This window comes from Drosophila simulans, chromosome X (genome assembly GCF_016746395.2).
Source record: "Drosophila simulans strain w501 chromosome X, Prin_Dsim_3.1, whole genome shotgun sequence".
NCBI classification, from domain to species: domain Eukaryota; kingdom Metazoa; phylum Arthropoda; class Insecta; order Diptera; family Drosophilidae; genus Drosophila; species Drosophila simulans.
The window spans coordinates 1386211-1410023 of record NC_052525.2 but is presented as its reverse complement, the minus strand read 5'-3'; the positions used below and the strand labels follow the sequence as shown (position 1 = coordinate 1410023).

The 23813-nt window shown below is 49.6% G+C and overlaps 2 protein-coding genes across 9 annotated transcripts in view; one reads left to right on the top strand and one right to left on the bottom strand.

The window, feature by feature from the left end:
- The window catches only part of LOC27206379 (broad-complex core protein), an 80655-nt gene extending 60562 nt beyond the window's left edge, over nucleotides 1–20093 (bottom strand). Inside the window, exon 1 of one of the 5 annotated variants that reach the window (XM_039297151.2) lies at nucleotides 19282–20093. The gene's annotated coding sequence lies outside the window, so the exon portion shown is untranslated. The remainder of the gene's footprint in view (nucleotides 1–19281) is intronic. The other 4 variants (XM_039297152.2, XM_039297154.2, XM_039297153.2 and 1 more) reach the window with 4 other exon arrangements.
- Nucleotides 1–23813, top strand: part of LOC6724873 (mucin-5AC) — a 94583-nt gene that overhangs the window by 23951 nt on the left and 46819 nt on the right. For all 4 annotated transcript variants that reach the window (XM_039297142.2, XM_039297141.2, XM_039297140.2 and 1 more), the window contains exon 3: nucleotides 10649–10767. The gene's annotated coding sequence lies outside the window, so the exon portion shown is untranslated. The remainder of the gene's footprint in view (nucleotides 1–10648; nucleotides 10768–23813) is intronic.

Sequence of the window (23813 nt, the reverse complement as noted above, 5' to 3'; positions counted from 1 at the left end):
TGGGCGGCGAAAGACGCTCACGAACGACGGAGACGAAGCGTCGAAGACGCAGCGATGGAGCTATGGAGCGATGGGGCTATGGCGCTGTGGGCCAGCGGAAGGAGTCCTAACCAGGAGATGAGTCTGCGTGGGTGCTCCAAAGGGGGTGGCAAGAGGTGGCTGCCGTTTTTGGCGATACACCCAGCGACAGCACCGCATTCAAATGAAATGGAACATATTTCTTAAAATTCGCTAACTGCGGCGGCGGATGGGGTTGGTTCGATGTTGTCTGACCCAGATATATCCATGGAAACTGCGTGGCCCTGGGGAAGAGGGGGGGAGGGGGGTGGTGGTGGTGGTGTTCTAAAGTTTCATTGTGCGACACTAAAATTAAGAGTGCCCCTTGCTTCCAACTACTGTCTCCTTACTGCCTACTTCCCACTGCCCCACTACCCACTCCCTACTCCCTACCCGCTGTCTCGGAGTGCCGCTCATTGATTTGGCCTTTGAGTTTCCATAGCTTCGCCCCGAAAGTGTTGTTGGCACGGCTGCGGGGAGCGGTGGGGCGGTGGAGCCCTCTAAACCACTGTAGTTCCACCAACGCCGCCCAACCCCAAAGCCATTCGCGAACTCATTCAAGGATAGCAGCTGCGCCGCAGCGCAGTTTTCTTCAAAAATTTTCTATATCTATATCGATACTTTTTATTTATTTCGCTTTTTGTTTCTGCGCTCCTTGCCGCCGATGCCGGCCTCCTTCTGCTCCTGCTGCTCCTTCTGCCGCTTTCTGCTGCTTTTCCTTGTAGTTGTGCGTCCCGGCGTCGCTGCCTCAGTCGCCGCCGCAGTTGCCGGCGCTGTCGCGGCTCTGCCGCCAACTTCGACTTCGTCTTCCGACCTTGTTATTGTTGTTGCTGCTTTTTTCAATTTTATTTCTCTATATTTTTTACGACGCTCGAAACTACCCTTAATGATGCTGGCTGGTGGATGCTGCCCCCCACCCGCCACTCCGCTACCCGCTCTCCTCTCACCGCTCACCTTTCCGCTGCAAGTTTTCCGGAGGCATGCGAGGCTGCAGGAATCGGGAGCGGGTGGGCCGGTGGGCAGACGGGCAGGGATGGTTGCCAATCGATCACCGTCCGATCAATCGGCAATAGTCTTATAGTCTGGTCTTCGCTGCATTTTGAATGGATCAATCTGTTTCCGACGGACCCTCGATGGGTGGAAAAGTGGCCGAGGAAGCCGAAGGCTTGGCGTCTAAATTTTACATTTTATTGTTGTTCCTGCCTGTAGTTAGTTGCCGCTGTTAGCTCGGCATTTTTCCCTTTTCCGCTTTAGGGGTTCATAAAGGGTTGATTAGGAGGAAGTGGCTGGCTGGCGGTACATATACACGGAGAGACAGAGAAACGTAGAGACGGATTCAATTGTATTGGCAGCGACTATCCCCCTGCCGATGAACCCCTCCCTCCCCCTGGAAACCGAGACCCGTGCCCGGTCCAGCGTTAACTTTAATGACCTGAGCATGCCTTGATTTTTGGTTGTTTCGCTTTGTGGTCCACAATCCTTGAGCCCAGAATCCGTTCATTGCGCCAAGCTTTTTATTGCGGCCAATGCGAAATTATTAATGTGCGCATAAAGAACGAGAATGCCACCGATAGTAAAAGATTCGGCAGTTCTATGCGGTTTATGGCCTCCACGTCTCTCATCCCATGATATCCGCACGCATCGCAGGAACTAGCCATTCCATCCCCTTCCCTAAGTTAGACCGAACAGAAGAGGGGCACAAAGCCAGATCTTGCATAGTGCATAGCATAGTGTCGCCATCTGGGGATCCGGAAAATGTGGGCCGAGATGCCCAAGCAACTAAAAGCGATTGATTTAAGTATACATAGGATCTAGCTACTCATAGACTTCCATGCACCGATCGATGATCCCAGACTATGTAATCCCTAACCCGGTTCGCGCACACACACACACATACACACAGCGGCAATTGCTGGAGTCTGTTGATGTTGACACAACCATTTAATTTATTTCGTTTTTTATTATTTTGGCTTTCTTTTTTTTTCTTTTTTTGTGCGCCCATCATCCCCGCGTCTAACTTACACAAAAATCCTTTTACCTTTGTCGCCGCATTTTGGAGCTGTCGCAATCCGCGACTTTTCCTCTCCCTCGCTCCTCTCGTTTCTCTCCCTTTTTCGGACTAACTAAGTAAACGCGGCCCACGCAAAATGCGTTAAAAAATTAACAAAAAAATAAAATAAATAAAAAATAGGGAAAAGCGAAGAGAGAGTGGGTTCGGGCAACAACAAAACAGAAACCCAAAAAAGAGAAAAACCTGGAAAACAAGAGAAACTCAATGAGAAAAAACAGAAAAACAAAGTGCAAAAATGTGGCTGAAATAGTAAAAAAAAAAAAAGCACCAAAATGGCTGAAAAAGTTATTTCGACTTAGTTGGTGGCGGCACGTTGGTGCGGGGGTGCAGGTGGCAGGGGTACAGTGGTACAGAGCCAACTGGGACTACTGTGGGCTGCCTCTAAAGTTTGTAGCAAAGTTAAAATAAACGGCAACTTGGCATTAGAGACACTTACACACACACGCACACACACACACAAATGAATGTTAGGCAGCCGCCATATTAATGGCAATTGGGTGGCAATTCTCTGTCTCTTTCCCTGAGTATGTGTGTGTGTGAGTGGGGGTGCTGAGCGGGGGTACATGAATATAAAACTTTATTTTTATTTATTCCCTTTTCTCCTGTTCCTCAACAGGCTCCTTTGCCTCCTTTGCCAGCCTCGCCGCACCGCGCACATAAAGCAAAATTTATTAGAAAACATTTCATTCTCATTCGGATGGTCTCGCTCTCCCGCGAAGGTCCTTCGTCCTTCGTCTTCAGCCTCCAACCAGCTCCTCCGCCGCCGCAGCTACTTCATCTTCTACTTTGCTTTTTGCATGTTTATTCGCAATTGTTGTTGTAATTGTTTTCATTGTTACAATGCCAGCTCCTCTTGCTCCGATGAGTACGAAAAAAAGGTGGCCAAGGACTCGCGGGGGGAAAAGGCCAAAACAAAACAGAGAACCGACAACCGAGAGCTGAGAATGGTGAATGGTGAGCAGAGAACGGAGAACGGAGAACGCTACAAAAATGTGTGGCAACATCTTTAACGTGGCTACAATGGCGTCGGCATAGAATTATTGCTCTGACTGCGGCTCCTGTTCCTCTAGAGCACTCGCACCCCTCATGCTCCTGCTCCTGCTCCTCTGGAGTCTGGAGTCTGGTGTCTATGCTCCACAGCTCCACACAGCTCGGGACTCCAGTCTCAGATTCAGTATCATTTTCAGCTGCTGCTGCCGCTACCGCCTTCCGCCCAGGCTGCCTGGCATTGTTGTAGGCGTAGCAAGGATCCAAGGATCCGGGGATACGGGGACTCGGGAACGGGGATGTGGCAGGCAACTAAACCCCAGATGGCGCACTACACAAAGTTATGATATAATTTGGATTTCTTTTCGCTAAATTGCTTGTACCAACAATAAATATGTATTAATGTTCGTTGCCGCACCGCCCCGCGCCGCCCCGTCCCAAACTGCCGCCCTTTGTGCCGTGAGTCCTGAGTCCTGGCTTTGTGCGGCTCTATGCGGCTGTAGCTGTAGCTGTGGCTCTGGCTCGCCTTCTATATTTATACGGTTATGCGGGGAGCGCTTTCAGTTAACATTTTTAATAATAGATTAGGGGAGCAGGCAGTGGCAAAGTATTCCTAATCGGGTGCTGCTGCGCGAGATTCGTCTAGGACTCGCCGCGAAATAAATAAATATAATATTTACATCAATGAGCAATGGGCAATGGGCTGGTGGGGGGTGTGTAGTGGATGGGTTGGCAGCAACGCCACCCAACTAAACACCACCCACTCGCAAAAGCAGCCGCCGAAAAATGTCGGAAAAAGTTAAAAGAATTAAAAAAACGACAGCAGCGCTGGCAGAGGCAGCGGCGTCGACTGCGACGGCGACTTCGGCTGCGACAGAGGGGCGACTGATTTACATTTTTAATTGTACGGCCAAAGGGATAAAAAAGTTCTTTGCATACCTACGTACATACACACCTACTTACTTACATACGTATGTATTAGCATGTATATGTATGCGCCGGATGGCAAATGGCCCAAAACTAGCTTAGATGACGTCAAGGCCTCCCGCAGCAGAGGAGCTGAACACCACCCCCCTCCCCGAGCAGATACTGGCGACATTAGTCGCTGTTGTCGCTGTTGCCGCTGCGCCTGGCAACGCTCGAGATTAAAAATTAGGCAAAGGGTAGTTTAGTGCCGCACACACAGACACCTTCACACACACACACAGGGAGAAGGGCACATCCATTATGTACCGTGTAATGAAATGAACACACAACAGTCACTCACTCACACACACGCACGCATTATAAAATGTGAGTAGTGTATGCTAATGGCAAACGCTAACACCCATCCACCCATCCACCCATCCAAACACCCACACCCCCACCCCCAGCGCTAAGTACAATTTCCCGAATGAAGGGATGGGGTAGGGGGTTGGGGGTTGGGGGTGGCAAGCAAGTAAAAATGGAAAATTTGTTTCTACTTTTTCTGTTTTCGCTGTCAGCGTCGGCGATGGAGAAATGCGTGAGGAAAGTACACACACGCACACAGCGATGATTGTGTCTAATGTATGCAAGTGTGCGGATGTGTGGGTGGCACCCCCTTTCTGCTACCACCCCCAGCCCTCACCACCCTCCTCCACCCAAGTCTTATGCCACACGTCGTTTGCAATTTTTCATTTTAATTTTCATTAGCGTTTTTCTCGTTTTTCCTGCGTGAGCTGCGTTTGTGTGTGGCTATGTGTGTGCGTGTGTGCGAGTGTGTGCATGTGTATGTGTGTGTTCGATAGCTGTCTTTTCTCTTTTGTTGCTCTGTCGGGCTGGGGGGGGGGCTCTGGTGGGGGTTTTACGGACGTCTCTCAAGGCCCCGAACCGAACCGAAAAAAAGAGGAAAAGCCGAGGTTTCATCTTGCTCTGCTGCTTCTCCTTTCGGCTTTCTAAAATTCCGCACATGTACTTTGAAATTATGTAATGAGCGTATAAAATGTAAAAATGTTTTGCTGCGCCGCTTAAGTAGTGAGCGGAGACTATGGTGCTGCTTTTCGGCGGCAAGGGGTGCAACTGGCAGTGGGGGTGGGGTGAATGGGTGGGTAGTGGGTAGTGGGTAGTGGGTAGAAGGGCTGTGTCCCTGACAGCGCGAGCGGGAGAGCAAATCAAAGCAGCGACAGAAACAGCAGCAGCGAAACTTTGCGCTCGCGTAATTTTTCAATTTGGCAGCGGAAATTGCCTAGGGAGGTGACGCACACACACACACCCACACGCAACACACCCAGACACACACACTGGCATGTGTGTATGTCTTAACCCTCGTGCTGCCGCTGAAGCTTTGCGGAGCTCATGTGGCAGCTCCACCGCATCCTCTGGCTGCACCCCACCTCCCGCCTCCGCCGCAGCTGATGCTTTTTCTAATAATTAATTTAAAACTTTTTCTTTTAAACTGAGCACACCCCCCGCCACTGCGCCCCTCCGCATGTGGAAAGCATTTTTGGAGGCGCTACTAATTAACATGAGCGCAAAGGGCACCACGAGGCGGGTGGTCGTGGGCGGTGGCAAAGGGGGTAAGGCCTTTGCAAAGGCGGAGCAACGGAAATCTTTACTCCGGACAGTCGCCATTTTGCTGACACACACTCACACACATGCTCACTACTCACTACTAATTGACCTGCCCCGTTAACAACCCTCCCACTGATTACTTTCACCATTAGACCATTAGACAAGGAGAGACCCCTGAACCCTGAACCCTGACCCCGACCCCGGAATTACCATAAGCCACAAGTCAACACACTCACATGCGATTTCATAACCTCTCGAGCAACATGGTTAACCCCTGCCCCGCCCACCAATCGTGTTGTTTTTTGTCCCAAAAGTGAGCGATTCAAAAGCGACAAAATAATCGGCATTTTATAACCTATTATCCGCCGCCGGGGGTTGCGTGTGTGTGTGTGGTGTGGTGTGGTGTGGGCTGACCCCTGACCCCTGTTCACCGACCTCGTAACATATCCCGTTGCCGGCAAATGCAAATCAAGCCAGCCGCAATCCTCACGAGCAGTGGGCCATGTAAATGAGCCTAACCCTTTGCCTAACCCCTGACCTTGCAACCCCTGCCCAAACCGGAATTGGAAATGGAATTGCCCAACCCCAACCTCGAATGCCAACGTAAAGCATAACGTATGTGGAAATCTTTGACGAAACACTTAGCGAGATATGTACATGGCTGGAAACCCGTTTGACTTGACGCCCCAATAAGTGATAGCGCTCATGACGACCCAACTGGTTAACTGGTTATGGCCTGTGCTGAGCTGTCCCGTCCTGTCATGTGTGTCCCGTCCTGTCCTGTCTCGAACGTCCCTTCCACTCGAGTTGGAAGGGCAGGGGTCAAGGGTTATACGACACCACCAAACACACACATGTGGGTCGGTTGGTCGGGTTAGATTGGGATTGGGATCTGAATCAGGATTCGGATTCGGACTCGGACTCGGGAATTCGACTTTTTCCATTTCCATCTATATTTCCATTTATTTTCACTTACTCTCTGCTTTGTTTGCTTGTCAACATTGTCTGCCGGCTCGTCGTTGTCTTTCAGCCGCGCCATGTGTGTGTGTGTGTGGTGTGCCTAGTGCCACAACAACTTGTCTGTGTCTGCGGCCAAATGGGCGACGCTTTTCATTCGGGGTAGAAAATGATGAAAATTTCCATATTATCGAAGTTCAACTGGCAACTGGTAGGGGGAAGGGGGGGATTGTGTTGAAGGGGATGTGTGGCAAGGGGGACGCGGCAGACAGGCAATGTGTGATAATTTGTTGATTTGGGCCCGTTGAGCTGTGCCGGGCAACTTGTTGCATACCTCCGGGCGCAACAATGCTAACAGGGGGCGGGCAGCGGGCGTGGCTGAAGTGGCCTCGCCGTGGGAGTGGCTGAGAAATGGAGACTGTCGGCCGGCTGTCGGTCCGCATGTGTATTTTGATGCCGGACGTCAAGGACACGGCAAAAGACGTTGTCTGGCATGCCCTTTCCTTTCCGTTCCGTTCCGTTCCCCTCGCTCTGTCTGCCTAACTGTCTGTCTGTTAGTGTTTGTGCCTGTGTGTGTGTGTGACTGGGTGAGTGTGTTAATATATTCATTGCAGACCCCGGACACGCCGCTTGCCGGATACCGGAAGTAGTAGTCAGCAAGCCATAAAAACTTAAGGAACACACTGCCACACACATATGGACACAAGAATCAGGGGAGCCGGCGAAGCCGAGGCGAGGCAAGGATACTACATGGAGTGTGAGTGTGAGTGTGTGCTTTTTTCGGGCATCACATATGCTCCTGGCTGGGTGACACACCCACACACAGTGGCAGAGGAGCACAGACACACAGACAGGACGTTCATTTGTGCTATCTGCGGATGGGAAGGGGGGAGGGGGCGTAAGGTTGAAGCAGCTCGCCTTTTCCTTTATCTTCTTTATTTTCTTCTTTTTTTCTTCTTTTTTTTGGCCAAGACGAAGTGAAAGTGAGTCACATGCCATGACGACAGCAACAACAAGCACGAGGGCGTCGACTTCACTTGCTTGGTCAATTGCCATGTGAGTGTGTGTGTATGGGTGTGAGGGTGTGAGGGTGTGTGTGTGGGTGTGAAACGACCTTGGCCTTGCTTTCGCCTTTGTCGCTGTCGTTGTCGTCGCCTTGTGCGTGTGTTGGGCACTGCCTGCCTGCTTCCCCTTTGTCTGTCGTCCTGCGTCCTTCGTCCTTGACTCTGCTCCTGTAATTTTATGCGGATTATCACTGCTCACCCACCGTACACACATACACACACCCACAGCGGTGAGACGCGTGTGTTTGTCAAACAGACAGGTAGACAGACGGTGGGTGGGTGGCGCCCCTCCGCACCTTCCAGTCTGCCCCCCCCCCCCCCCCCCCCCCCCAAGATGGCAGCTGCTGCTGCTGCTACTGCTGCAAGGTCAAGTCTTGAGCCATCTCAACTCGGCTCGGTTGCCAGGCAAGGCCACAGGCTAGTGGGTGGTGGGTGCTGGCCAGGAGTGAGGTGTGATGGAAAAGCCGGAAGTTAAAAGTCCATGGCAGCCGTGGCAGTCGTGGCAGCATCAGCAGACCTTGGGAAAAAACAACAGCCACGAGAGCGAAAAAACGACAAACACTTGAGAGTTGGCATGGACAGTGTGGATTTTAATTTCAATGGCTGGCCTTGGTCTTGGTCTTGCTCATGCTCCTACTGCTCCTGCTGCTGCTTCTGGTCCTGGTCGTGGTCCCCTTCCATCTGCACCGCCCACCACCCAACAGCCAACACTCTCCACTCACCCACCATCCTCCTGGCGTGTCTGTGTCCGCGTTCGTGCTCCCATTGTCTGTCGGTCTGAGTGTCTGGGCGTTGGTGGTTCGGGGGTTTGGGGGTCTGGGTGTCTGTCTTCCGACAAACTCCTTCGCGGTGGCCACGCAACGTCCTTGGGCCTTGGCCCACTCAAAGGAGCTGCAAAGACGGAAATGGGTGGCTTGGCTTTCTCTGGGTCACGGCACCTGTTGCAGGACTGAGAAAGATGCTACCCGGAAGCATTCGACTGGTAAGCTGAGAGGCTGAGATCCTGGGAAGCTGTGGCCCTGCATTGCATAAGCTCTAATTAATAACTTCGAGGGCTGCTGACTCAACACGATTGTCAATAACAATTACGGCCAGTCGGTATATTGTATGTACATATAGTTTTATGCCATATACGTTTGATTTTTAATTGAAAAACTTTGCTGCTCTCGAACGTTGAACACGAAAATGCAATAAAGCGCCTCGCCGGCGCTACCAGCACACACACACACCCCATCCCCCTCCCCCTTCCAGCACTTGTCTTAGGCTGGGGCACGGGATCCATTAATGCCGCTCAACCCCAAACAACCTGCTAAACTTTGCACGGAAAATTACAAGCTCAAATGCGCCGCAGGAAGAAGATGCAGCAGCATTAAAAAGCAAAATGAGAAATGGCAGCGGCTTTCAAACAATAGCAAAAAACTATCAAAACTGACTTTCTACAATTTACACACATGTCCAGGCACACACACTCACTCTCTCACACACACACATACACACACACACGCGCGCGCGCTGGGATATAACAAAGCAATACAAAGATACAGATACAAGTGCAAACGAACGAAATGAGTGGAAAAAATGTATAATTATTTTAATACAAAAGCAAAAAAAAACATATAGCGACAACAAAAGCGAAATTGCATTAACAATGCAGTGACCCCGCCCCTAACCGCCCATAGCGCCCATCCCGCCCACCGAAAGCCACATATAGTACACATAGTGTGGCGGATAAGGAAAAAAAGAAAGATAGATACAAACACACTCACGCGCAAGGATAACATTATGTGGAGCGGTAATGCGGAGTGGTGGAGTGGCGAGGGTTCGCGGTCGGGTTCGGGGGGTAGAACGAAAAAATACCGCGCCAAATTATATTATAATTATATTTAAAATGCTGCCGACGGCCCCGCCTGCCAGCCACGCCCCCTTCCTGCCTGTGTCCGCGGAAGTGGAGGCAGCCAAGTAGAAAAAATTACTAATAATTTTGACGAAAAACGAAAAAGCGCCGGCTACAATTTCGCCGAGTATACATATACTCGTGTGCAGAGCGTACGGCGAGGACAAAAAAGCCAACCATATCCGGACTCCTCGTTCCTTGGCAGGCGCAATACCCTTGCCCGGATTATCGGATTATCGATCTCATTGTGTGATGCCCACATCGGAGTGCGTATTCCTGGCGCTTACCGAAACTTTGAAACAATCTAACTATGATCCATTACCAGTTGCCAGGATGAAAATCAAATGAGGCAGGACCTTCTAACTGGGCATGGCATATTGGATATAATATAATCAAGCGGACACAATGACAGTGGCGTCGGAAGGGGCAGTAACAGTGGCAGGCGAATAAATTTCAAGCGCTTCGGGAACACGTATCACGTATACGCGATGTGTAACACGGCTGCCGCAGTGCAGCCAAACAAACGTTTAAACGAGCTGGCTCCGGGCGGAGCGGGGTGGCAGGGGGGGGGGGGGATTAGGAGGTCCTGGCCACCAGCCAAAACTGATGCTAACTATAATTTGCACTGTTTGTTGTTGCCAGTGTTTTAATTTCATTTGCCTACCCTGCAATCCCTCGGTGATTCACGACTTTTCCACGTTGGCCAACCGCGCTATTCCGAGGTACTTCCAAATCGAAGCCCCCAATCCGGCAGTCGCTCACTCGATTCGTGCCGCTTTGTTGGCTTAATTTCGGCGTTTTTCTCGCTTTTTGCAAGTAATTTATGTATTTATTATTTTTTATAAGTCGTATTTAGTTTGCAGGAGGAGCGCAGCTCGCTCGCTCGCTCGCATGTGTGCAATTCATTGCACTCGGTTTGCTTTTGGTTTCGCTCGCGCCCTGCGCTCCATTTTCGGTTTGGTATTTAGACAAAAACCCAATTGCGGCCCTAACTGGCTTTGGCATAGACAATATGGCTATGGCAATGGATATGGATGGCATGCCTGAATTTATTACAAATGCAATTTGTTCGATTTATCCTTGCAGGCTAACCGGAGGCAGCGCCCCCAAGCCAAAGAGGATCACACTGGCGGATTTGAATATGGAGCGAATATGGAGGATTTGGAGGAATGGAGGAGGAGCCCCACTGCGCGTAATTCAATCAGGTCAGATAGGCTTATTCTTCTAATTGCGCTCGCCCAGAATTGTCGAGCTAAAGATAAGGCAACCTTGATGTCGGTTTATCTGGCCGGCTGCGTAAAGGGGCTGATTCCGCAGCCAAGGCCACGAGGTTATCCCCCACTTCGACCCCAAGAGTTCGTTATCCGTCTTATCGGCTGGCTGTGACAAATATTAGTATTAGACGTGGGCTAAGAATACAGTTACGCTAAATCAGACTCCTTTCTATTCACGAACCCAAATCGCAATTTGCATCTTCTGTCTTTGGCGTGGCATTCCATCATTCCATCAATTCCATTTAGCGGAAATCTCAGCTCAATGTGCTCTCCTCTAAGGGGCTGCGTTGGGGCTGGCTTGGGTTGGCCCCCGCAATTGCCAATCTTTTTATATATGTTCAAGTAATACTTTGCAACTTGGCTGCTCTCGTCGTGTGGGCGTGTTGTAAATTTTGTGTCTAAACGCAAAGCAAGGCGAAAGGAATAAAATAAATGCAAGAGTGGTGGGAGGGTGTTGTGGGAGAGGGGAGCTTCCTGCTGTTGGTAGTGGGGCCCAGTAGTGGGATGTTGTTGTTGGGCTGTGGGACAGGCCGGTAGCCCGGCAGCGCAACCGTTCAATCAACACCCCATTTGACTAACAACAACGACGACGACAACGACTGCGAGGGCGGATGTTGCCTGAGGGGGGTGTGGGGGGTAGTGCTCTGCCTGGTTGGTTGGCTTGTTGGGTGGCCTATTCCGCACAACAAACCCCGAGAAACCCCCCGCCCGCCCACCATTCCCCCACAAACACTATTCTAACATTCGCGGAGCTATAAAAATATTTTTTAACATTTCTCGCGCGAACATTTTCTTTTTCGCGTTTTCCTTTTCGTTCTTGCGCTCCTTCGTCTGTCCTTGCTCTTGCACAGCACCTCCCCGACCCCCTCCACAATCCGCCGCCTATCCTTCCCCAACAGCCACCACCCACCGACGTTCGCCCACTGCCTGAAAAGTTTGCGTCTGTTTGTCTTCAGAACGCGGAGATTGGGGTTTTGGTCGGAAGGTCGCTTAGGGTTCTGAAAGGGGGTCGATGGGGGCTTCTTGCGCTGCTCTCCCCTCTCCCTCTCTAGCCAACTCGGCGAAAACGTAATGAGAGGCGCCCCCTGTAGGGCGTCCCGAAAAATACACAAGCAAAAATAGAGAAAGACGGAGAGAGAGAGCGACGGCAACCAAAAATAATAATAATAATGAAAAGTTTACTGCATAGAAAAGAGCAGGCACAAAGTATTGCAAAAAAAAAAAGGGGAAGGAGGAGGAAGGAGGCAGGCCATGTATTTGAAACTAAACTGCAAAATAGAAGAAGCAGCTCGTTGCTTGTGATGCGTGGGGGGGAGCTCTGCTCGGCTTGACTGCACATTAACTTGATGCTCCTCCCGCGGTCCCCCCACCCCCCTCCACCCTGCGCACTCTGCATAAAGAAAGTTGTAACTATGAAAATTTTATAAATTCCGCAAATTTTCCGGCGCTAAGAAAGCCGAGTCTTGAGTTTAGGGTAGCGCGGGTGAGTGGGGCTTGCCTACTCCGGTCGTTGGGGGCGACGCTTGTGAGGATTGGATTGAAGCCAGCCCAAACCAAACCAACGCAAGCCAAGCCAGACCATACCAGACCAGATCCGACCGCCTTTGATAATGTGAGCGCTGGCATTTGCCCACCAGCCTCATAGTTGGTAAACTTTGCAGCGCTCAGAGTTGTGCAGTTGAGCAGTTGAGATGGGCCACTTGAGGGGCGTTTCTTTGATGGGATTGCCGGCGAGGCGCGGATTAAGTCGTAATGCCTGGCCACGGCACTAGTGGCTGCTTCTAAACCGTTTTAGTTACGATGCAGACATGGCTAGTTGGGCGTCTAGTTGGGAGCCTATTTGGGAGTAGCAGTACAAAAAACGCAGGGGTGGATGAGTGCAGGGGGGGTCGGAGTGGTGGTGTCTTTGGCAAATCAAGAAATTTCAATTCAATAAAAGTTAATAAGGATGTCTGGTCCGGGTTCGAGTTCCAGTGGTGTGGTGGCCCAAGGAGGAAGATACTCCGCACAGCCGATTGAATTATTTATAATAAATTAATTGCGCAAATGAAGTTGGAGGCGCGTCGCGTCTCTCGTCCCCGGCCACGCCCACATCCCGATTGGCGGCCGGCCGTTAAAGCAATTAGGCAATAAAGTGCTCAGTCGGCAGCCGGCTGCATTTCCCGGGGGCACTGCAGCCCCTAATCCGCCATCCGCTAGAGACTAGAGACTGCAAATTAGAGGCTGATGGGGTTGCGAACGCGTTCTAAGCCCGCTTCCTCCTTCTGCGTCGCCCATTGAATTTAGATTCTCGAATGGGATTGTGAAAGGGGAGGGGGGAGGGGAGGGCGAATAAAAAAAGCGGCAAATCGATCGATAATTTTTAATGTAGTCGTATTTCTTTTTAAGCACTCTCTATTACCTTTTTGGCTGCTGCCTGCCGCCCCAAGTTTCAGTTCAGTGGAATTCGGTTCGGTTCGGTTTTCTTTTGTGCGCTCCCTTTTTAATATTTACCCAATTCATCAAAAAATAAGTAATTATAAACTTTTCAGTTTTTCTTCTGCCGCCTTGCGTCTACGTTTTCTATGTGTGTGTCTGTGTGTGTGTGTGTGTGCGCGAGAGTGAGCGTTTCCCTTTTACAAAACGCTTTTCTTTCCCTCTTCTCGAAAGGCTGTGCACACAGCTTCGATGTCGATGTCGATGTCGATGTCTTCCCCTTGAAGCCGCGCCACCCCAAACCGCCCACCACCAGCAGAAACCGCTCACTCCTCAAACCGCCTCCCCTCACCCCTGCCCCCCTTCCCCGGCCATCCCGCTCCCGCCGCTGTACGCGCAAAGTAGAAAAAAATTGGAAACAACCCCGAAAAAAGAAAGTTTTTGTTGTATAAGCGAAAAACTAAGCTTCTATTCAAATTCTACGCCATCGAGTGCTTCGTTTTTATTATTCATTCATTCCGTTCTCAACCTCGTAGCCCCTCCCCACCCCCTCCCCTCGTCGCACTACCCGCCTTTGTTGTTGTATTTTTGGCACAACCAAAATGAAAGCACGAGGAAAAAATGGGAAAAGTAAAAAGATGAAAAATGTAAAGAAAGAGGAAAGTTTCCGATTACAGTGGGGGAGGTTCGAGACAAGGGGCTGTGGGCGGTGAAAGGTGGGTGGCAGTCACTGTATTGTAGGCCCGGCACAAAGCCAAGCACTAGTCCCCCGCCCACTTTCCGCCCACTCCGCGACACACACACACACACACACACAGACAGAGAGAGAGAGAGGCAAGGAGCAATACATGCGCGTCTTTTGAGCATAAGTAGAATATAAAAATTTTGCGATTATGAATTTGAATAAAAACGATACGAAGGCAGCGGCGGCAAGTACGCAGTCGAGATTCTGCCTCAGTCGCTGCCAACGCCTCTGCCCCTCATCTGCTGGGACGCTCCTTGGGTGGATTAGAAGCTGCCATGGACAGAGGCGTGGCAGGGGGTTTAGCCCAGTTTCCCACGAGAACGCACAAATCGCCCGCAAAATAATATTCTCAATAATTTTTTTCGTTCCGACTTAAAACTGTTTTATGTACTTGGGTATTAATAATTGCTCTGGCCCGGTTAAACTATGTATGTTCTTCCTCCTAAAAAGCCGTTGCTTTTGATTCGCAACTGATTTCGGCAATTCTACATACATATGTAATATTATCCCTCTAATCCAAAGATTCTACGCCCATTGCAGCTGCTGCGGGTAAATAGTCTGCGCTGTAGTTGTTGGCCCTACTTTTCCGATTTCGATTTTTTGTTTTTTTTTTTTTGGTACATTACATTTTTCATTCTGCCCCCCGCCCCAGCTCCTGCCCCTACCCCGTGGACCCCATTTGTCCCGCTCCACGAGCTTAAATCACAAAGGCATCGTCGATCGCAGTCGACTTTGCTGCCTTGGCATAATAATAACACAATCAATAATAAGGGGGAGTGGCGGGAAAATGTGAAATAGTAGTAAATAGAGGATTGCTGTATTAGAGGCTGGTGCCGCGATGTGTGCGCCGCACGAAGAAAGGCGGTGGGTGGTCGGTGAACAAGGACGAAGACGAAGACGCAGGCGAAGGCGAAGGAGAAGGAGAAGGGGAAGGCCATACGAAGACAGCGACAAGCGACAAGAAGATGGCGGAGTCGACGTTGGCAAATGTTTAAGCTAAGGATTAATATTTTTATTTTTTGTTCGCCTTTTTTAGAATTTCGTACTTACATACGAGGCAGTTTTCCCACTTTTCCTCGTCGCTCCTTTCCTTTCCTTTCCTTCCCGCCTGTCTCTGTGGGTGAGTGTCTTAGGTGTGTGTGTGTGAGTGTGTGTGTGTGTGTGCTAGTATCAAAAGGATGGCGGGCAGGAGACAGTGCAGATGTAGCAGAAATCTTTGTAAGCACTTTTCACTTCTGGAAATTTCTTTTTTGCCGCTTCTGGTTAGCTCCACCCCCTCCCCCCTCCCCTTCGCCGATATCCTCCAAAGGACGAAATGATGAATAGAGTTACACAAATAAGAAAGCAAGAAGGATGTCTGCCGTGCTGTGCTGTACTGTGCTTTACTGTGCGTGTGTGTAGTTCAAACATGTTTAAAAATTTCTATAACGACGCTGGCTTTGATAAGTGGTGGAATGGAATAAACAGGAAGTGGACGGGGGCTGATTGGAAGGAGGGGGGCTGTTCGGCAATATCTTCTAGTTCCTTTTTTTAATATTATTTGGATTTGACGTTGTTCCTTGCCGTTGACGGGGCAGGGCATGCTTTTCATTAAAATTTTCCCCAGTCACTTGGCAGCGGCGGGAGTCGGGCCAAATGATTGATAGCTTCGCTGCGGAGGAGTGCTCCTCCCGATTGTCATTCCCGGTGGCAGGACGGGAAGATGGAGAAAGTAGAGGCGCTTCCATAGCCGATGATTTGGCCAGGCTCCATCTCTCTCTCTCACTCACTTTCCCTCTCTCTCTATCTATCTCTCTCCCTCATTGGAGAGAGAGTGTGATAAAGGGACCGCATTGCTCGTGTGCACGAGATACTAAATTTAGCGTTCAGCGATCACTGAACTGCGCTTATCAGCCTGAATTGGATTGGATTGGATGGGCCTGCTCGGTGCGAGAGGGGAGGAGAAGGGAAGCGAATCGGAGCGTTGCGAACTTCTAATATTGCCGGCGAGTCATAGGCGGAGAGTCATTGGCAGAGAGCCGAAGTCAACGCCCGCAGCCTCGACACCATCATGATCGTGTGATGACCACCAGTTCGATTTGGGGGTCGTGAATCATTGCTTTTGGCCAAGTCAATGCTCCGACGCATCTAAGCGCCCTGTACCGCCGGAAAGCTTCGCACGAAGAAAGTGTGGAGCGGAGAGCGTGGAGTGGAGAATGGAAAATGGAGAATTGAGAAATGAGAGTGCAGAATGTAGAATGGGGACTGTGCAGAACGGAGAGCGCAGAACAGCAATCGTCGCTGCCGTCGTCGCTGCTTAGTGAGATCACCAGCACGGCATGCGAATTTATATGTGCATGTGCATACCCACGTCCACACACACACACACACACACTCATACTCATACTCATACTCTCTGTTTAACTTGTTTGCTATCTTTCTACATCGCCCCTGCCGCTCCTCTGCCGGCCCTCTGCTGATCCTCTGCCGCTCTGCCTTGGCCATGATCGTTCGCTCGAGTCGTTGGTCGGGGGTCAATGACTGCCAAAAAAACACACAGAATTCGCCGTTGTTGTTTTTGACTTTTGTAGCGCACAAACTGAATAGTCAGTCGCACACACACACACCTATGCACTCACACACACTCATGCGATGGCCACTGCAAGGGTGTGGGTATGAAGGCGTACAAGTGCCGCTCTTGCCGAGTCTTCCCCCGCCTGCCCCCGCCCGCACGGTCTCCGCTCCCTGGCCTATGCAGTTGCGCATTTTTTCGTAGGCGTTTGCTATATACGAACATGTGTACACACCATATAGGCATATAGGCATATACATGACCATATCGAGCCACATACTATATGTTTTATACTGCGTTTCATTCGCCGTATGGAAACAGTTTCGCCAGTTTAGTTTGGCCTTCCCCTGCCCGTATGCTGTGTCATTTAATACCCGAAATTCTAGTCTAACCGGATACAAGGTTCGTTGCATTATTTTGCATTTGCATCGAAGAATACTTGTCCGTTTGAGCAGTTATGACAGAGCAGATTGGGGATCGGGAATAGGGAATGGGGAATCGGGAATAGGGACAACCCTTCTTCGGTAGCTGACTTCTAATGGCGTCGGCCAAGAAGGACTGGCCCATGTGGCGTATACTTGATAATTGCTTTAATGACAGTCCTCCAATCTCGGCGCCATCTGTTCCCTGGGCAGCAGCTGAACTGCTCTGCTCGTCGCAAAGTGGAACTGGTTGAACGAAGGAGCACTACAGATTAGCCGATCCTGGGGGCTGCACTCGTCCATCTACTGAGCTTGGATTGGAAGCACTTTGCGTCCCGATCTTCTGCCCTTTCCGGGCTTCTGGCATTTTTCAAGTTGCTTTCTACGCTCGCATGTGTAATTTGCTATTTGATATTTTTCGCAACTGCCGTGTGTGTCTGTGTGTGTGTGTGCGTGCGTGTGTGTGAATTCGTTTCGGGTTTTTGGATTTCTTACTCAAACGTCGTCATCGTTGCATGTGAGCTTGTTCTCCTTCGGTCGTTTGCTCATTTTTTGGCAACTGCAACGCATTTCTACACCCGATCGCACACACTCACACACACACAAAAACTGCCACATATACATTAAGAATCTGGAGGCTTTTAGTGCAGCTTTTGTTGTTGTTTGTTTTGGTTTTGGTTTTGCTTTCGGTTTTTTGGGCTTTTGTTTGGATTCAGCCTTTTGTGCCCATGTGTGTGTGTGTGTGTGTGTGTACCAGAGAGCGAGATGTGTTTTGTTGTTTGGTTTTGGTTTTGGCTTTGGTTGGGTCATTGAACTGGTTGCTCTTTGCCTAAAAACAAAAAATTGCAGTCCCCATTCGAGAGACTGCGTGAATTTTTCACTGGAATTCGCCCGATCGCAATGGAGATGGAGATCGGTTGGAATCTTTGTTGGAATCGGGCGTTGAGGAAGGGGATTGGTGGCAAACAGTAGAAGTAGGAAGTGAAATTTCACACAACACACAGTGCGCGACTTTGAACTCGGTATATATACATATATATATATTGTTCATGGATGAGGGCCCATGAAAGTCCACCAATTGTTGCACTCGACAGCCGTAATGTTAGTTACATATCCTTAGTCTAGTCACCGATGATCGTACATGCACATATGTATAATGTATTGGTAAGTGCTTAACTTATTTCAATGTACCAGGAAAATTGTAAATCTTGATGAATAAGAAGTAAACGAGAAGCAAACATCTAAATAGTTACCCCAATATATATATTAACCTTAAGCAAAATATTAATATTTCTTATATTATTTCTTTGTCGGGTATTTGATCATGTCATTTTTCTTTTTCAACGTCAAATGAGGTAATTGTGAAACACATATATGTAAACTCGATATTAATCACACTATTTAATGCATTAACTCAGGCATAGAAGTGATTCATAGCGAGGTTAGCTGAGATCAAATTCCGGGGTCCATAATGATTGCTAACTGTGATCTTAAATTCAAAGCTAGGCAAAGTGTGTACGTGGTAGGGGATGTGGCCTTGTTGTTTCTCGCTTGAATTTCATTACATTCGCGGCTAATTAATAAGGAGCGATTTAGAGCGCATCGCGCAAATTGAAATTAAATAGCTGACATTAGTGGTTGCCCTGCTTCAGCCGCCAAACTGCCACGTCCAACCACACATGGGATGTGCAATTAGAAGTGGGGAGTGGGGAGTAGGGAGTAGGGAGTAGGGAGTAGTGAGTAGGGAGCAGGGAGCAGGGAGCAGGGATGAGGACCCAAGCTATTGTTGTGCAATTGACTCCTGGACACTGCCGCCCTTTTCAGGACCCTCGCCGCACAGCCCGGCAGGCAAACTTTGTTGACTCTGTCCTTGTTTGCACTTTTTTGTGGCACCCCTCGCTGGCTGCATGTGTGCGTGTCCTGGTCCTGGCTGTGTCTGCGCCTCGTGGCAGGATGGAGTACACTAGGATGTGTAGGTGGGTGTGAGTGTGGCTGTGGGCGTGGGTGCATAAGGATTGCATTGAGCACGGGCGGAGGGGAAGGTGGCAGTGTGTGCTAAGCGCCGTTTTAGTGGCTGCATGCTTTTTTTTATGGCAACATCCTTTGCATCCGTGCCGGTATAAGAGCAGGAGAAAAAACGGAAGCAGGCTCCTTTTTTTCGCATTGGCCGACGTGGCCGAGTGTTAAAAATGATAAAGTGAATGTTTTGCTTTCCCTGCTTATTGTTGTTATAACTTTGTAATTTCTGACGCCTGACAGAAGCAAGTTGGTGGTGGGTAGATGAGGAAAGCGCAAGCTGGGAGCCTACTTACCTTGCGTGTCCTGTGGCTGCAAGCGTGGCATGCAGATGCGATGGATTCAACTGGCACTCACGCACTTGGTTCTCAGTTTGTTCTGTATTGGGTCGGATTATTCGGATTGGTATGGCTTGGTATGGTTGCGATCTTAGTTCAGTTTAATTGCTGATTAGTCGTCACTTGGCAGCGGCTTTTCTTTATTATTCACTTGAAAAAAACAGTTTCTCAGCACTCGAACAAAAAAGGCGGTTTGTTGGAGGACATGATGATGGATCCACGTTGCTCGCTCCTTTTCAGGCTGCGGCGGACTGTTTCTGGCATTGCACTGGCACTGTTGAAGGTGTCCTGTTGGTGCCTATGTCCTGTCGTCTTCACTTGCACTGAACTTTTGAACTTTGGCTGTACTGTCAATGAACAGGGCGAAACTAAGGCGAACTGGGGCTGGCTGTTCAGTCAGCTTGGCTTGGCTGACTTGGTTTTGATTTGATTTGCTTGGGCTGGCTCTGGTTGTGATTCTGATTCTGGTTATGGTTATGGTTCTGGTTGGCTCTTTGGAACGTCGCACGTCCAATCCGATAGCTAACTGATGTTCATCTAAATGGTTCCGAACTATACGAAAAATAATGTTGCCCAGAAAATGTGTTTTTGAGATCAGCGTCGCTGTCGCAGTCGTCGCAGGCTGAGGCTGAGACTGAGGCTGAGGCTTCAGAATTTGGCGCTGATGTCCTCAATGTTGCTGCATTACATATATATTATACACATATAGTGTGTGTGCGTGTGCGTGTGCGTGTGTGTGTGTGGCGGCCTGCAGTTGTCAATGCTCCAACGGCAACGGCAAAGTCGCTTCTGAGCCGATGCACTGCTGGCCTGCACATAATATGCAGGCAGCTCGTAATGAGCCAACATCATCATCATCATCACCATCGCCATCGCCATCATCGTCATCATCATCGTCGTCATCAGCAGCAGAAGCAGCAGCAGCAGCGGTGGCCACCATTTCTCCAGGCCACACACACACACACACGCACATACGGCTGACCTGAGCGGAGCCGACTTCTGACTACCCCTACTTCAGGCTCAGCCGGACCTGGTCAAGCTCCTGCTGCTGCTCCTGCTCCATCGCCCTGTCTCACTCTCGCCCGCTAGTGCCGTCTCTGTCGGACAGGCCGGGACTGGTCGCCGAAAAATAAAAATCTGCCCAAAACAAAGTGCAAAAATGCAAAAATCGCTCACAAAAAAACACACACACGGACATAAAAAACTGAAAAAAATAAAACCAAAAACTGGGCACTGCATGTGCGATGATACGATTGAAGGGGGTAAGGGTGAAAGGAGGTGGGTTGGGGAGGGTGTTGGAGTCGAAGGGAAAGGGCGCGGGACGAGCTACAAAGCGTAATCCAAATACACGGCACACACACATGCACAGGCACAGGCACATGCACATGCAATCGGAAAAAAGGAGCTAAAAAATGAAAAAATGCAATCGAAACCCTACAAAAATATGTGTGCGCCCTGCCCGTCCCAGCCCTTCTCCTCTTCCCCCCTGCGCCCCACGCACACACAGGCATACGGACACACGGACACAGATGCGTGGCAAATGAGCGACGCTTTCGTCCTTTTTCGGCCTATGAGGCTCTGTCGCCGCTGACGCCGGCGTCGCTGCTGCGTAACTCGGCAAAAAAGGGAAAAAAAGCGAAAAAAAAATAAAAGAAATCCGCGAATGCACAGTCTTTTTATATTATATTCGCTTATATAGAAATAATGCACAAACACCAGTTGCAGTTGCAGTTGCAATTGCAGTTGCAGTGCCACCAACACAGATATACACACATACACACACACATGCCAAATATGCGTGCAGGGAATGCAGCAGCGACTCCACATAGATATTTATATAAAATATATAGGCAAAAAAGGAAAAACTAACAAAAATGCAATTTCAAATGGAAAAAAGTTCGATGATTTTCGTTTTTATTTTCTTTTGGCTAACATCCAGCCAACCCCAATCCTTTTTTCCCCCAGCGGGATGCAATTGTACAGTGAAACAAAGGCGGCAATTAATCTGGACTTCGTTTTCGTATAAATGTGCTTAGTATTCCCGAACTATCCGTCGTAAGTCAATTGTCTATTGTGGCAGAGTGTTATATTTGTAAGGAGTGGGCTCGTGAATATCTATTTTAGATTGTCTCTAAATCAGCAGGCTCTATTTCAAACCACTTCACCTACCACCAACCACTGCTGGGATACACTTCGCCAATTGCTTTCGTCCCACTGTCCAACTCATTATATTTATTTAGTTAAGGACACCACATACACACGCCCGCAAAACAATCACACACACGGGTGCAGCTATGCCTAGACTCCAAAAAAGAGAACAAAACCAAATAAAAATGTACATCGCATTACGTATACGCACTGGTGGCCCAGCCAGCCAGCCCCGTTGGACAGTCGGCACGCCACTCCATGTATCACCCTTCTGCCTGCCACTTGCAGCTGCAACGTTGCACGTACATAGGCAAACCTTTCAAATCCCCCCAAAATAAGCGACGCATGTGTAGGCCTATCAAAAAGTCGCAGTCACGCAAAACGAAGCACATAATGGAAAAGTGCCAAAAAGTGCAAAAAAAAAAAGGAATCACCGCTGCCGATGGGGTGGTGGTCGGGTGGTGAGGGCGGGGCGGTGCTTGAGGCGGGTAAAGGACACGACTGGCAGGATGCAAATGCAGCAGCATCCAAAGCACCAGCGCAGCACTGCAGCCAACTCGCTCTGGCACACGCACTTTCGGCCGCACGCATGCCGGACACTGGCCAAAAAAGCAACAAAACAAAACAAAAAAAAAAATATATAAAAAAAAAAGGAAAAAGGAAAAGCGCGAGAAAGTGTAACCAGAAAAAAAAGAAATCAAAGCAGAGCAGAGCAAAAAAGACTAGAGCGTCGAAAATAAATGCACGCGCACAAAAAGTAGGCAACACAAAACAAAACCAAAGCCAAAACCCGAGCTCCCGACTCCCGTTTCCCATTTTCCATTTTCCATTTCGCAACTCCCATTTTGCAGCTTGTAGGCCTGTTCGCATCGAGAGCCGGCCGGCGGATGCCCGATGCACTGACATTGAATGCAACTGCCGCCGCAGCTGCAGTGCGATGCACTTGCGCCACCCTCCGTCCCACCCACTGGACACTGGCCACTGGCAGCGGCAGCGGAGCCGGCAGCGACGTCGACGGCGGCCGTGGCGCCAATAAAATTAAAAAATAAGTCAACGCAAATCGAACCGAACGACGAAGACACGAGCGCAGCGCAGAGCGTTGCATTCCCCTATTTTTTAAATTGCCAGTGCGTTGTGCGTGTGTGCGTGTCCTCGTGAACAAAACAACCCCCGAAAACCGAAAAAAGGATGCACGCACACGCATGCAACACATGCAGCACATGCAGCATGCAGTCCGGCCAGTCCGGCGAGCCGATTCCAGTTATGGGCGTTTTTTGTGCGGCGCTGGGATGGCAAAAAAAGAACGTACAAAAAATGCTAAAAAAACTAAAAAAATAAAAGGCCAAATATTATAAAAATGCCACTGCAAGTGCAGCGCTGCCGCTGCAACTGCTGCTGCTGCAGCGGAAAAGTGCAGCGCAGTTAATGCTGGCAGTAGGCGGGTGAGGTGCGGCAAGGTCGTGGCGTGTGGCAGCGCGAAATAAAAAAAAACAAAATAAAAAAGAGGAAAAAGGAGAAAAAAAAGAGGACAAAACAACCAAAATAAATGAGTGTGCACACGAGGCAACAAAGTGGAAATTATATAAAAATGCGCTAAAATCCGCCGACACACGCGCGCACTCTCACAGCCGCACGGTTAGGCGTTTGCTACTACACGTATACATACACATGCACACATCACAGATGCACATGCATATGCAAACGCGGCCACTAACACATGCACGCGCGCTGCAGTTTGTGCATTTTTTGCTGCCTGCTTTCGGGCGCCGCTTTTGGCGCGTGAGTGTGAGCAGGATAACTGGGGTGCTGGGCCGCCGTGTGAGTGAGTGTGTGGGTGCGAGCGTGGGTGTGAGTGTGCGTGGAGTGGAGTGGGCCACGTAATATGTTTACTTAATAGGCCTAGCGAGCTCGTATGTGTGTGTGTGTGTTCAGCATGCAACTGCACACATTTGTAGGCACTGTAGGAGGCTGTAGTTAGCCATCTATGTTAGTTTAGCTAGTGCGGCTAGAAGTCAGCGGGCAGGGGGGGCGTTGGGGCAGCGAGCCACTGAGCTAGCCACCTGTTGAGCCACATGAATGTGAATCGCCTGCAGAGGCAAACAGGGTATAGTATATGATTTGTAATACAATATGGCATATTTCCCACGCGAGGTGATTGGCATATTTATAATATGTATAGATTGCACTGAGCAGCAAATCAGATTCCTAGGCGATCGGGAGCTAGGACTTGGCTGAGTCCTTGCATATCCTCCATGATGTCCTGGATCTTTGGTTAAGCACGTACTCGGAAATAAATTGCAGATCAGGCATTTATGCATCCATCCACTCCACGCAATCCAATA